Raw genomic sequence first — 13078 nt, 5'->3', positions numbered from 1 at the left:
TTTCTCCAAACTCAAATGCCCGCTACTTTCTATACTATGTTTGTCTTGAACTCCCCTCTTCATGGGGCTTTGAAGATTCTTCCTTAGGCTCTATGTCCTTTTTTGTGGCATGCCTCCTCCTTATTGCTCTTCTCCTCTTGCCCAACTCTTGCCTATGCTTTAAATAATTTTTTTATATATGGGCCAATCTTTGTCTTTGTGTTTAGGTGGCTGACCTTACCAATCTAGTCCTTGATGTTATTGTACAGTACCTCTACCCAATCCACCTTCGTTCCCCTACTTCTACTGCTTTCACCAATCCATATGCCTTTCTTAACATGTAGTATGGCTTGTGGGGGTGAGATTTATCATCTCTACCACAAAGTGCATACGCTTTTACCGATCCTCGTCTCACTCCTGTGATCTTGAATTCCTTGGCCTTGCTTTCTAAAGGACCAAATTCCTTTACAAGGTCTTCTTCATCTGCTGCCTTAATCTTTCCCTCACCTTCCGCTAAGTAGCTTGACCTCCACCACATAGAGGGGATCGAAAACCCTCTTCTCTCCCGACAGAAGTGTGATGGTATCGGTTTTTGGCAGTTGTTCTAGATAGCTTTGCTATACCTTATAGTTCTGTTGGAGCTCCTCCCATGGCAGCTCCCCGAACTCTTTGATTCCCATCGTCTCTAGCCATTCGTCTCTAGCCATTGTGCATGCTTATATCGACCTCTTTGTACACCGTGGACGACAGGGGCTCAAACTCCATCACCATGTCTTCTTCTTTAGGAATGTTGGGGCTGCTTGGAAGAAGGTGAGCAAATGAACAAGGTTTAGCACGAAGAGAGTTAAGCACGCAGGGTAGCTTTTCGAAAGCTAATTTGGGAAGTAGGTGTTGGATGGAGAGACATTTGACCGTTGCGGTGAGGTGCACCCTTCCCAAGGGTGGCCATAATTGCTTCATATTTTCATGATTGCTCTATATCCTCCTCCCCCATCATCAATACAATGCGCACCAATCTCAAGGTTATTAATGGCCAAGATAATAATAGTTGTTGGTGAGGTGATGAGTTCCTTTTCACATCCATGCACCCCTTTTTGTGGTGGTGGCAACCTTGACTTTCCTACCTGCACCCTACTACTACCACTTGGCTCCTCGGTATCTGTACATACCATTATCATGTTTACACATGGGGAGTCTAATTTTAGGCTATTTTCTTTACCATTTTTAATTTCTATGAAATCCTCTCCTCCTTCCTACTCCTGGACATGGATTTTGGCTCCTCAATCATCTCTAGACCAAGATTCTGATTTCCTTTTGGACACTTTCTCCCTTCATCTTGCATCTTTCCACAATAGGGCTTCAGCCTATACCCATTTGCCAGCTTCTTGAGTTTTTCACCATTCAGACTCTCTAGCTCAAAAGTTCATGTCCCCAGCTTTTTGACAATCTTGTATGGGCCCGTCCATCTCATTTTCAATTTTCCAAGGTGGTGCCCATTCTTGAGGAGAATAGCAGGACAAGATCCCCTTCCTCAAAGATCTTAAACTTTGTATTCCTGTCCACTTAAATATAGAGGACTCTCTATTTTGCCCCTTAAGGAGTGGATAAAAAAAGATTGGCTTAACCAATGAGAGAGCTGAGATTCTAGATCCATTTAACATGGATCTTTTTGTCATATCTTTGCCCAAATCTCTTAAGACAATAAAGTAATAGAGCCCATATCTTTAAAAAATAGAGAAAAGTCAGATTTCATGTCAGATTTCATATCCTTCATGTTAGATGTACCTTGTGGTCTCAGCACATGGAAGTTTGAAAATTGAATTTTAATTTTTTTCATTGTTTATGTTTAACTTTTTACGGCAGAATTCAATTTCGCCATATCTTCTACAACTCTGGTTCTTTCTTCATGAAAATTTACAAGCATGTTGTTCTCCACCATAGCTCTTTCCTCCTAAAATTTTTATCTCATTTGGACAAAATGTCTATGAGTTATGCCCGTTTTCTCACATGAACTTTCTCTTCTCTGCACCACAGATAGCTATCTTGATGTGAAGTGGCATCAAATTCTTGTGAGTAATTATCATATGTTTAGGGCTTGTCTATGTTTTGTCTTGATGTGAGTAATTCTCATATGTTTAGGGTTTGTCTATGTTTTGTCTTGATGTGAGCAATTATCATAGGTTTAGGATTTGTTTATGTTTTGTCTTAATGTGTTGCTATTTATTTTCTCATGAGCAAGGTTGTGTAAATCAAAGTAGTAAGTTGCTGTTTATTTCTTGTTGTTTTAATCTTTATTTATTGCTTTCAATCTTCTTTGCATATAGTATTTATTTGAAGTGGCATAAAATACCACAGTAATGATCATAGGTTTAGGATTTGTTTATGTTTTCTCTTGATATGTTGCTATTTATTTTCACAGGAGCAACAAGGTTGTGAGAAGTAAGTTGTTGTTTATTTCTTGTTGTTTTAATCTTTATTTGTTGATTACAATCTTCTCTGCACAGTAATGATTTCAAGTGGCATAAAATAAGGGTTTGTCTTGATGTGAGTAATGATCATAGGTTTAGGGTTTGTTGATGTTTTGTCTTGATGTGTTTATGTTTATTTTCATAGGAGAAACAAGGTTGTGTAAATCAAAGCAGTAAGTTGCTGTTTATTTCTTGTTGTTTTAATCTTTATTTGTTTCTTATAATATAATATATATATTTATTAATCATGCAATCTAGCTTTATTAATTTAGATATCTTCAAGGAGGAGGAATATCAATAATATTCACACGGTGGAGGTGTTTAACAAGAAAGATGATGAAGGAAACTGGATCCCTAATCAGTACAATAAGTTAAATTGGATTTTAATGCGACCAAGTACTCGTGGAAATTTCAAGGTCAAGCTCAAAGATGTCACAGACCCCAACAAGCGATGGAAAGGTAGAATCATAAAGTTCAGGAGATGCACAAATGGTATGAGTACAATAACAGAGGCTTTCATTTAACATGTTTATATGCACAAAGAGATTTGAGTGCATCATGATCACTTCAGTGAAAGACATAAGCCTAACAGTAAGTTTATATCTCTGTGCTTTGTGTTCTTGTGCTTTGAGTCCATGGTTATTAGATAGAGTTTTAATACAAGCATGTTTGTTGCTTGCAGCTTTATATTCATCCACTCTTGCATGACTGGCAGAATGTAGAATGTTTTAGTGGAAAGCTAAATGTTTTACATGATGCAGAGATAGGTGCCTTGATCTATGAGAGACAACAAGAGTGCAAGTGAATTGGCATCTCAAAATGTTTACTTTTATGATTCAGTGTATGATGTGGAGAGACATAGTTTGGAGTATATTCCACTACCACCATTGTCTAGCCAAGAATGGTATAATCCTAGCTTAGACATGTCAGAAGCATGTAGGGTAAGGATAAAAACCGATGTTCATGCTGTCATGAAACCATCCACAGGCTCTAAAGATGTGCATCTAAGTTGGTTTGTACCATTTGGTTTGTTTGCACATTTGTTTGGATCTTGTGAAGAAGTAGTTAAGAAAACTAAGATTACTTATCAATGCAAGTTGCCATCCGAGGATTGGATGACTCGCTTACTAGGTGAGTCATGGCATCTCAATAGAAATCACCCCCACGATGATATCATTGAGTGCAGAATTACTGTGTCAGATGTTACCTTTAGGTAAGATTGCACTTATGTTGATTGTTGAGCTAATAAACAATCTAAATAACACAAAAATAGCATCCTTAAACTCAACTATTATCTTCTATTTTACACATGACTAAATCACATTTAAAACAATAAGATGATCAAATAGAAAAGAAAACAAAATAACTTAGACAATATTAAACCATATTAAAACAATCCATATAGCACAAAAATAACATTATTAAACTCAAATATTATCTTCTATTTCACACATGACTAAATCACATTTAGAATAATAAGATTAACATTAATTTAAAAAAAACATAATAACTCAGACAAAATTAAACCATAACAAGATGGACATACCTCCATTGCTCTCTTATTCTTTGATTCTTTTGCAGATATTGATGAACAGAAAGATGATTGAAGGGGAAGATGAACATGTGGTTCCAAATAAATGGCACCAAATAATCAACCTACCCTTCAATTTCTCTGCTACAAAAGAGAAGAAACCCCATGATTGAGAATATCTAAAATCATTAATGTGGTTTAGGAGGGAAAGAAAGATCTTGAGCATAGATACTAAAGAAAACAAACATAGAATTGAATTTTATCTATACAAAGGAGGGAAAGTGAAAAACCTAAAGCAATATCTCATCAAAGCAAACTAAAATCGCCTTAAACTAAAAACCCTACTTTTCTTATTCTAAAAATCTAGAGGTCTCTAAATGAAGAAAAATTCATAAACCCCTGTATACTTAATGAAAATTCATAAACCCCTGTATACTTAATGAAAAATGACAAAAATGAACAGTCACACTCTTAGAGCATAGAGGTAGGCGTGGGTAAAAAGAAATTCAAAAATATGATGTCTACATCAAGTTATTCCGTTTTTTAACTTTTCCCATTTTGAAATACAAAAATGCAATCTATTTGGAAGGATTTAGAAGCTAAAAAGTCAAGTGGCCATTTAAGAGTGTCACATAGATGGTTCACATTTTTAGATCAAATAGAATATTATTATTTCACATTTGAGAATTTTGAGGATAAGTGGTCCTATAATAAAATAATAGGTGAATCTCTTTTAAAAACAATATAAAGAGATCTCCTTGATTCTAAAAGAGCAAATATTATAACATTATTTTAGAATCTTTTTCTAGAGAGAGAAAGAACAAAGTGAGAGAAACCCCTTAAGGGGCAAAATGGTGGAGAGTCTATATTTCTCCTAATGTTCCTTCTCTTTTGCACTATTTCTGTTGTCCATGCACTGTGCAGTCTCCTTTCATCCAGCTTGAGGAGTTGTTCCATCCTGTGCACCTCTGATTCTTCTGAAGAGAGCCTTTTTGCCACTGCAATCCTAAGTAAGACTCCATGTAAGGAATTCCATGGGCACTATTGCTTCTAATCCATACACACCATACTAAAGGGTGTAAGTCTTGTTATTCCTCTTGACCCCCATCAGAAACCTATCCTCCAGGCTCCAAGAATGTCCTCTAGCATCAGTTAATCTACAGCCACAACCCCAAGACCTTCCTGGTGGACATCTTGCCGACTCTCTTCTGACCCTCCTCTAACTCAAGTATATTGAATTCTGCCTCAGCAATCTAACACCAAACCGGCTAATTCAGAAGCCTAAACTGAATCAGAATATTTCCTCAAGTATCCTTTGACACTACAGGCTCTCACACAGCTTTAAACTTGGAGGGATATCACATTACAGGCACCATGTTGTGACTACAGCAGCTGACACAGTTGCTTCCAACCTGACTATCCTCTCAAGGATGACTAAACTGACTCAGGTGATGTAGGTTCTCTCTCCTCTGCATTTGTTGTGATGACTCCTCTAGATGCTCAAAACAATCTAACCTCACAAGGATCCAACCTTGTACACACTCGTCTTACTCACAGTTGCCACAAAAACCCCATCAGACCACAAAACCTTTTGACAGCTGACCCCCTAACTGTCACCTATGTCAAAAACACTTCCTTTCAACTCAGACATGCCAATCCAAGCAATCTACGCCATCAGTTGACTATTTTTATGCTCATCTTGACACAAAACTAACTCAGAACCTTCTCTTCTCAACTGACACACACTGAATCAGCACTAACCCAGAACCAACTTCCCAGTCTTGAAACTCACACACTCACGAACTTCATCTCCATAAACTCAATCAGAGCAACACACTAGCCATAGCTAGATTATTAAAACAAAAGACTTTGTATCTATACATAACTCATTCAACCCAAACTCCCAAACTTCATCATCTAAACAAAAAAACACATCTGTGTCTCAACAACCCTAAGACATGGGCACAAACATAAGAAGAAAACACAAAACTCAAGGATGCCCCTCAAGTGAACCTTGGCAACACATCTTTAAACTCAAAATCTACTGTCACGCACGATAGGTCTTTCCACACAAACAACACTCAGCTGACAAAAAATAGCTACAACTGATTAGAACTGAATTGAAGCAAGTCTCTAATGGAGTTCAGCTCCTCAGAGATCCAAGGGCACACACCTCCTTCAAGACTCTTTGGCCTCAAGCTCTCCCTCTGCTCTGCTCTGCTGCTCTGATCCAGCTGATTCTCTCACAATGCGCCTAACATCTCTTCTGCAAACTTGAAAATATTCACAAGAACTCCAGCCTGCAACAAATAGACCTACAAGAGCCCACTCAACTGCAGTCTCTCTCTAGCGGTCTCGCTCCTCAGTGGTCACTCTTTCCACACTCTTGACAAGCCACCCTGAAAATTTCACCCAAATCTCCTTCTTTAACCTGTCCCCGCCACCTTGCCTTCCTTATGAAACCTGCGTTTCTCGCTTCTTTTGGTCTCCCATGCATTCCTGTTCTCATTCCTGTACCTACGTCTCACCCACTCAGTTGCCACGCCGCTTCTACCATCATGGATCCATTTCACACCATGCTATACTCACTTCATCTATCTACACACCATGCTTGGGAGGGGCTTGAGATTCTCCTCACAACGTTACTAAGCACAAGCGGGGGGTGGAGTTGACGCAAAACTACATCATCTCGAAAACGACCAGGCCGTCCTGCATGGTGGTGTTGTCGGGGTAGGAGGCGTCGTAGAAGCAGAGGTCGTTGATACACTAGTGGTCGAGGAAGGAGGAGCAGATGCCATAGATACATGGCACAGTTTCAAAGGAGAAGGAGGAAGCAGGATCGAATATGGGATCTCTTGGTCATAGCAGTGCTTGCACGTAGGGTTCGCACAGTGCATCCGCTCACCGTGTCCACCATGAAGTGCAAGTGAAGCACACGGCGTGCCCACGCCCAAGGCGGTCAAGAAGGTGTCTTCTAGCTCCTCCACTCACACAATGTCCATGGAGCCATGCCTAGCTTGTTGCTCTACTGAGTGGCCCGTCCATCTTTCTTAGCCATGATGGGGCCACAACCACCATGCCTACAATACTCGTTGGCGCGCAACAGCGTGCCCCTTGTGCTATTGAAGTGCCACGATAGGTTGTGCTACCTTGCCTACTGTCCTTTGCCTCATAGCTGGCCCCTTTGCTTGCCATGCCAACCCTACCATCCTCTTTGCTTGCCTGACAGGTTGCACTACCATCACAAGACAGGCTTGCATTGTTGAGCTACCTTTGCCTCCTTTGCAATAGACTTGTGTTGCACTTCTCCTCCACATAGCCTTAGTGCTATGAAGCCCCCACCACCACCTACTCTTAGTTAAGCCTCACCATGATACCCTCCCCCTTGTTGCATTTCAACGAGGAGGCGTAGAGACTGGCAGAAACACTGCAAGTAGGCACGTTGTAGAGCAAGGCATTGGCGACACTCAGCTAAGCAAGGGCGGTATTCCTATTTTTCTCTCTTTTATATTCGAGCAAACTAATGGCTACTTTCAACATTGAAGGTGTATCTTTGGTCCATTTTTGATACTGAGAGTGTTATTTGGGAAACGAGGGAAGGGCACGTTCCCTTATTTTTATAAAATTTTGGGAGGACTGTGCCAACTACAAAATTTTGTTTGCCTTTTTTTTCACTCCTACAAACAAACGCAAAATTTGTATGACTTGATTAATGACATGTAACTCATATTCAGATAAGCTAATTATCCTTTTGGTGAGATACTTCAAAATCTCCATCGATCATAAACATGGGCATGGAGTGCAGTAGCACCCTTTCAAAAAGTATGTTGAGCAACGCTTGGAAAGGGTAAGGCTACCAGAGAATTCTAGTTAAGCTTATGTTGCATTGCGCATTCTTATGTTGCGGTGTACCGTTTATTTGCCGGAAATTGCACCACCAGGGTGGCGGGGGCGAGACTGGTGGCGCTCTTCCCATTGAACGGAGTGTCTGGCCTAGGCAACCTTGTGAATTTCGCAGCTTCCAAAGTTCATCCGTGGGGGTGGCGCCTGTCATTAGGGGCGGCTGGAGTTCCGGCAGTTCTGCTAACTTTGGCAGCGCTGTGGGTGGTGGAGTCCCCCATGAGCTTGATAGAGCGGGGCCACTTGCCAGCAAGCGAAGGCAGTGCTTTCCAAGCTGAGAGGAAGCTCCGGCCAAACAGAAAAAGAGCTGGACGACCTGCTAAGGAGCAGTAGGGCGGAGCAAGCCTCTTTCAAGAGCTTGTTCGAGCGTCGCAACCTTCCCCAACTGGCGATGGCGTTCTCTTTTCCTCTGTTTCAGCAGATGGCCGGCAGCGACGCCATCGTGTTCTATGGCCCCCTTCTCTTCAAGACTGCTGGCTTCAAGGACTCCGCCGCACTCTACTGTACCGTCATCCTCATGGCAGTTTGCATCTATGTATGCACTTATGTTTTAGAAGTTAAGCATTTTTTTTTCAAATAAAAAGTTATTTGTTTATATAAATATATGCACCTATGTTTCAAAGTAGTGTCTTTTTTTTTCAATAAATGTCAATGAGACACACGGAGAGAGGAAGAATAAGATAAAATTATATACGCATGAGCAAAAGGCCGAAATGGCCTATATTGTGATCACATACATAACATATCATTTGAGCTACAAGCAAAAAAAAAAGGAAACATATAAAAAAGCATCTTACTAATCAACCAAATCTTTAAATGGGAGATGATCCTATAAATAACAAAGCAGACAAAAGTTGGAGGGTGCAAAAGTCACTTGAAGTTGCTAGCATTAGGTGTATTTTGAGCAATGTAGTTGTGAGTGTCCACTAGAAGGTGTATTGCAAGCTGTGGAGACTTGGTTGGTGTGCTTGGGTTAAGTAATTATGCATCCTTATCATGAACTAATATATAACACCACCATCAATACATGATACTATCATCATCTATCTTGATACTCACAAAAACTGATGATTGTCAATTCAACACATGATATTGTCATCATCTATCGTCGTGATATTCAAAGAAAGTGATGAGTGTCGAATGTATGAACATGTCACTTGTTTGGGATATTCTAATCTCCTTAACTTGAGAGCTTTTATGTAAAAGAGCTTAAATATCTATCGTGATACTCACATAAAGTGAGGAGTGTCAAATGTATGTACATGTTTGGGAGCTTCTAATCTCTTGAGCTTAAGAGCTTTATCGTGATACTCATTGATGAAAGTGATGAGTGTCGAATGCATGTACATGTCACATGTTTTGGAGCTTCTAATCTCTTGAACTTGAGAACTTTTATAGTAAAGAGAAAACTCAAAAAGTAACTATGCTTGAGAATGCAAGAACTTGTTCTCGTGGTTAATATATAAAAGCAATGCAATAGAACCAGACCAATAATCACAAGAAGCCCCTCTTTATTTTGTATCTTGATTGTGGGTTTAGTAAATGTTTTTTTGTCCACCAATTAGTGTAGCTTATCCACCATCAATATGACAAACTTGTTTTGTAGCTTGTAAGGGTGTAACCTATAAGATGGTTCTATGTATGTTATAAGATGTTTTTCCTAGTATAGGCAATATTCTTGGAAACCCAGAATATTCTATGGATGTTATAAGTTGTTTTTCCTAGTATAAGCAATATTCTTGGAAACCAAGAGTTTCCACACTGCTCAGATGTGTCATGATACCACACCACATGCATAAGATAGATGGCTGGCCAATACATGTGCCCAATGTGCTTTCTAGAGCCGCTAGCACCCCTAGAGGCACACATATCTACATGGGCTTACAAAGGCTCTAGCATGCTAAGGCAAGTCCCCACCCTGCCTAACCAGCCCTCCAGCCTTTCACAAAAGATAAGCTTGGGGGAGTTGAAGATAGGAGGGGTCCCTTTGGACTATATATATTCTTTCATCTTCCACACTACCTTTTTTATGTGAGATTACTTGGCCCCCCTTTTTCCATCTTATAATCCCCACTACCCCATGTAAGATTTACACCTCCAACACCCCCCTCCAATCTCACAAGGAGGGAAGTGACCTGAGACCATGAACCAGGGTGGCGCTAAGTACTGTGCATTTTGACATGGTATCATAGCTCAAGCTTGTGGTCTTGGGAAACCCTCACTTCTGTCTTTGGGTGGCTCGAATAGAGAAGGGTGTGCTAGAGGAAATTCGAGCATGAAACACCAGCGGAAATATGGAGTACAAAGAGGGCCCTGTAAGGATTAGCTTAAGTTGCTAATTTTTGGGTTTAGAATGCTAAACTTGTCTCCATAGTGGGGGACAAGCTAATCAATACCCTACTTTTGGATCCCTTTTTAGACTAGGAACTCCTAGATTCTCTCCTATTTTTACTCTAGGGTTTACTTACCTTTTTGAAAAAGTTACCACTATTTCTAGAGTCTACTTTCATTTTAGAATTTTGTATGTGTGAGATTCCTTGGACCACTTGTTTTTTTAGTAATTACCTTTCTCTTTCACGTATGTGGTCCCACACTTTTCTCTCCTCCAAATTTGAAAAAAGCGAGTATCAAAGTCCCTAAAATTAAGAATTTTTTTTAAAATCAAAATTTGATATTTTTTAACCAAAAAAGGGTCCCTCAATCACATGTAACCCCCAAAAGTATCTTTTCAAGATCATTTTCAACCAATAGCTATCTCTTTCAAGCCCATATCTTTTTCATCATATATAGGTGGTCCCACACCTCTCTCTTCCCTATGAAAAACGCGAGTATAAGGGTCCCTAAAATTGGGGTTTTCTTTTTTATTTCAAATTTTGATATTTTTTAATTAAAAAAGGGTCCCTCAATCATATGTAACTCCCAAAAGTACCTTTTCAAGATCATTAACCATAGTTAACCTCAAAAAATAAATTTATATTACTAACTTTAGCATGCAACTACCTTCTTTTAGCTTATATGAAAAATGCATCTTATAATGTTTATTTCCATCAATATATCTCAACTTTCATCTTACTCTAATCCTTCTTTCATTGTTGACCTTAGTCTAAACCATGCCTCTTTTAGAAGATATTACTAATATAAGAAAACGTAAGATAGATCTTTATATTCATATTGTAGAAGAGGAATATGCATCAATCAAACGTCCTTACGTAAGACAACCATTGAATAATGCATTCACTTCTTTACTTAGGGCTCAAGAAAAGAGACATGTAGACTTATGGGTTGATGGTATGCTCTATCCACATGACTCATTAACCTTAGATAACCCACCATTCTCACTGATCTTACTAGTTTAGTATGTCACATTGGTGATGGGTAAAATGGGCTTCTTGGATATTGTAAATGTCTAACAGTCTATGGTGGCGGGGCTTACAAGCAACATATATACACATCAACTTTGCATCTTCAATCAAATATTAAATATTCAACAAACCAAGTGCAAAATTCAAAGAATAAGAAATAAAAAAGGAGATACAAATCAAGGAATAAGAGAGAATTAAATCAGCTTCTTATAGTCAAATTATATCATTTGAAGAAAACCCCAGCCGATACAAGGGAATGGCAAAGAGAGCTATCAGAAATTGATAGGCTTGCAATAGGCACTGGTGCTAGGAAAAGGCAAATCATAGCAACAAGGTGAATAATTGAGTGTTGAATAATTTACATGAGTTCTACAACTAACACTTTTCTTTAACATTTACATTTTAGGAACTTTTTGATTGATGCATCAGGGAATACACAAACTTACACCTAGAGTCTTTTGAAAGCTTACATTAGGAAGCAAGACATGTTGGCTATTGTTCATGACCCCAATTAAAAGGGATTCCGTAATATTTTCAACGAAAGAAATCATGAAGGACATTGAGGGGATTATGAGTGCAAATGATATTCAAAGTGCTTGTGCTAAAGCAAGTATAAGTCGCAAGGGCTATTAGTCCATCTATGAAATCACAAAGGAGGCTCTTCACAAGAAAGGGATAAAAACCACTTTCTTCCACCTCCATACAAAGTTGCATTAGCAAAGAAAAACAATAACATGTAAGATCACTTGTCAGTGAGAATTTCCATGTAGTCTAAGAGGGAACAATAGTAGTGAAGGACAAATCAAAGGATGATATCAAAGTAGATTATGATGCCTTCAATAATATTTTCATGGATTTAAAGAGGCTTCAACAAGCAATGATCAACTTTTATAAAGTCTCTCATGAAGGTTAGTATGATTTAAACTTTCTTATTTATGATGAAAAATCAAATAACACGTATATCTAATCATGTCTTGCTTCATGATTGTAGAGTCTATGGGAGTGGTCTCTTTTGTATTGAAGCTAGATGAGTGCCAAATTGCCCTAGGATGCACATTGGAAAGAATGGTACTTACACTCATGAATGAGGCAATGGCACATGCAAAGGACAAGGTGTCTTCTTTCAGTGTTCAATCCGAAAAAGACAATTGGTTGTTAGGAGCTTTTGAGGTACCAAAGGAGAACCATGAAATTCTAGATTGGTGGATACTTCAAAGATATCCTTGGATTGTTGAAGTCATCAAGCAACAAATAAATGGTGAACAACCTAAAGTTCCTTGTATGGGTACCTTTGTAGTGGATTGACATTTAGGAGGAGATTTGAAAACAATCAAATGTATGCTTGGTTGTGACACAAGTGCTACCTCTTTACTTCCTTACTCTCTATTCATAAAGAAATCAAAGCAAAAGTACAAGAAGGAAGATGAATTGTGATGGATTGATGGAGTCATGTCATGCAACTTAGAAGCACCGCCAGACAAGGATGCCAAGGATCCTACATGGAATCCTATTATTTTATTCCTATGTGAAAATTTTTACTTTTGCACATTACATGCCATGATGAGAATATTTGATAAGTTGCTCAAATTGCACATTAACTTTGCATTCACTAATGAAGTTGGCCGATTGATCCATGGAAGCCATTTCCAAAGTGGAGGATCTACTCAACTCTCTAGGGGTGCATGGAGGCAACATCAAACTAGTGAAAGATGCAAAGATATCTGGAGATAATAACATTTTGGCACAACAAGTATCAATGAGTGGAGCAAAGGCTAGGCGATTTTTGCACAACATGTCGAGGAAAAAACTCCAAAGCAAGATGGGAGTTATGGAAAGAG

This window comes from Cibotium barometz, chromosome 29 (assembly GCF_041138505.1).
Source record: "Cibotium barometz isolate CiBa-2024 chromosome 29, ASM4113850v1, whole genome shotgun sequence".
NCBI lineage: Eukaryota > Viridiplantae > Streptophyta > Polypodiopsida > Cyatheales > Cibotiaceae > Cibotium > Cibotium barometz.
Note: the sequence above shows the minus strand (reverse complement) of the source record.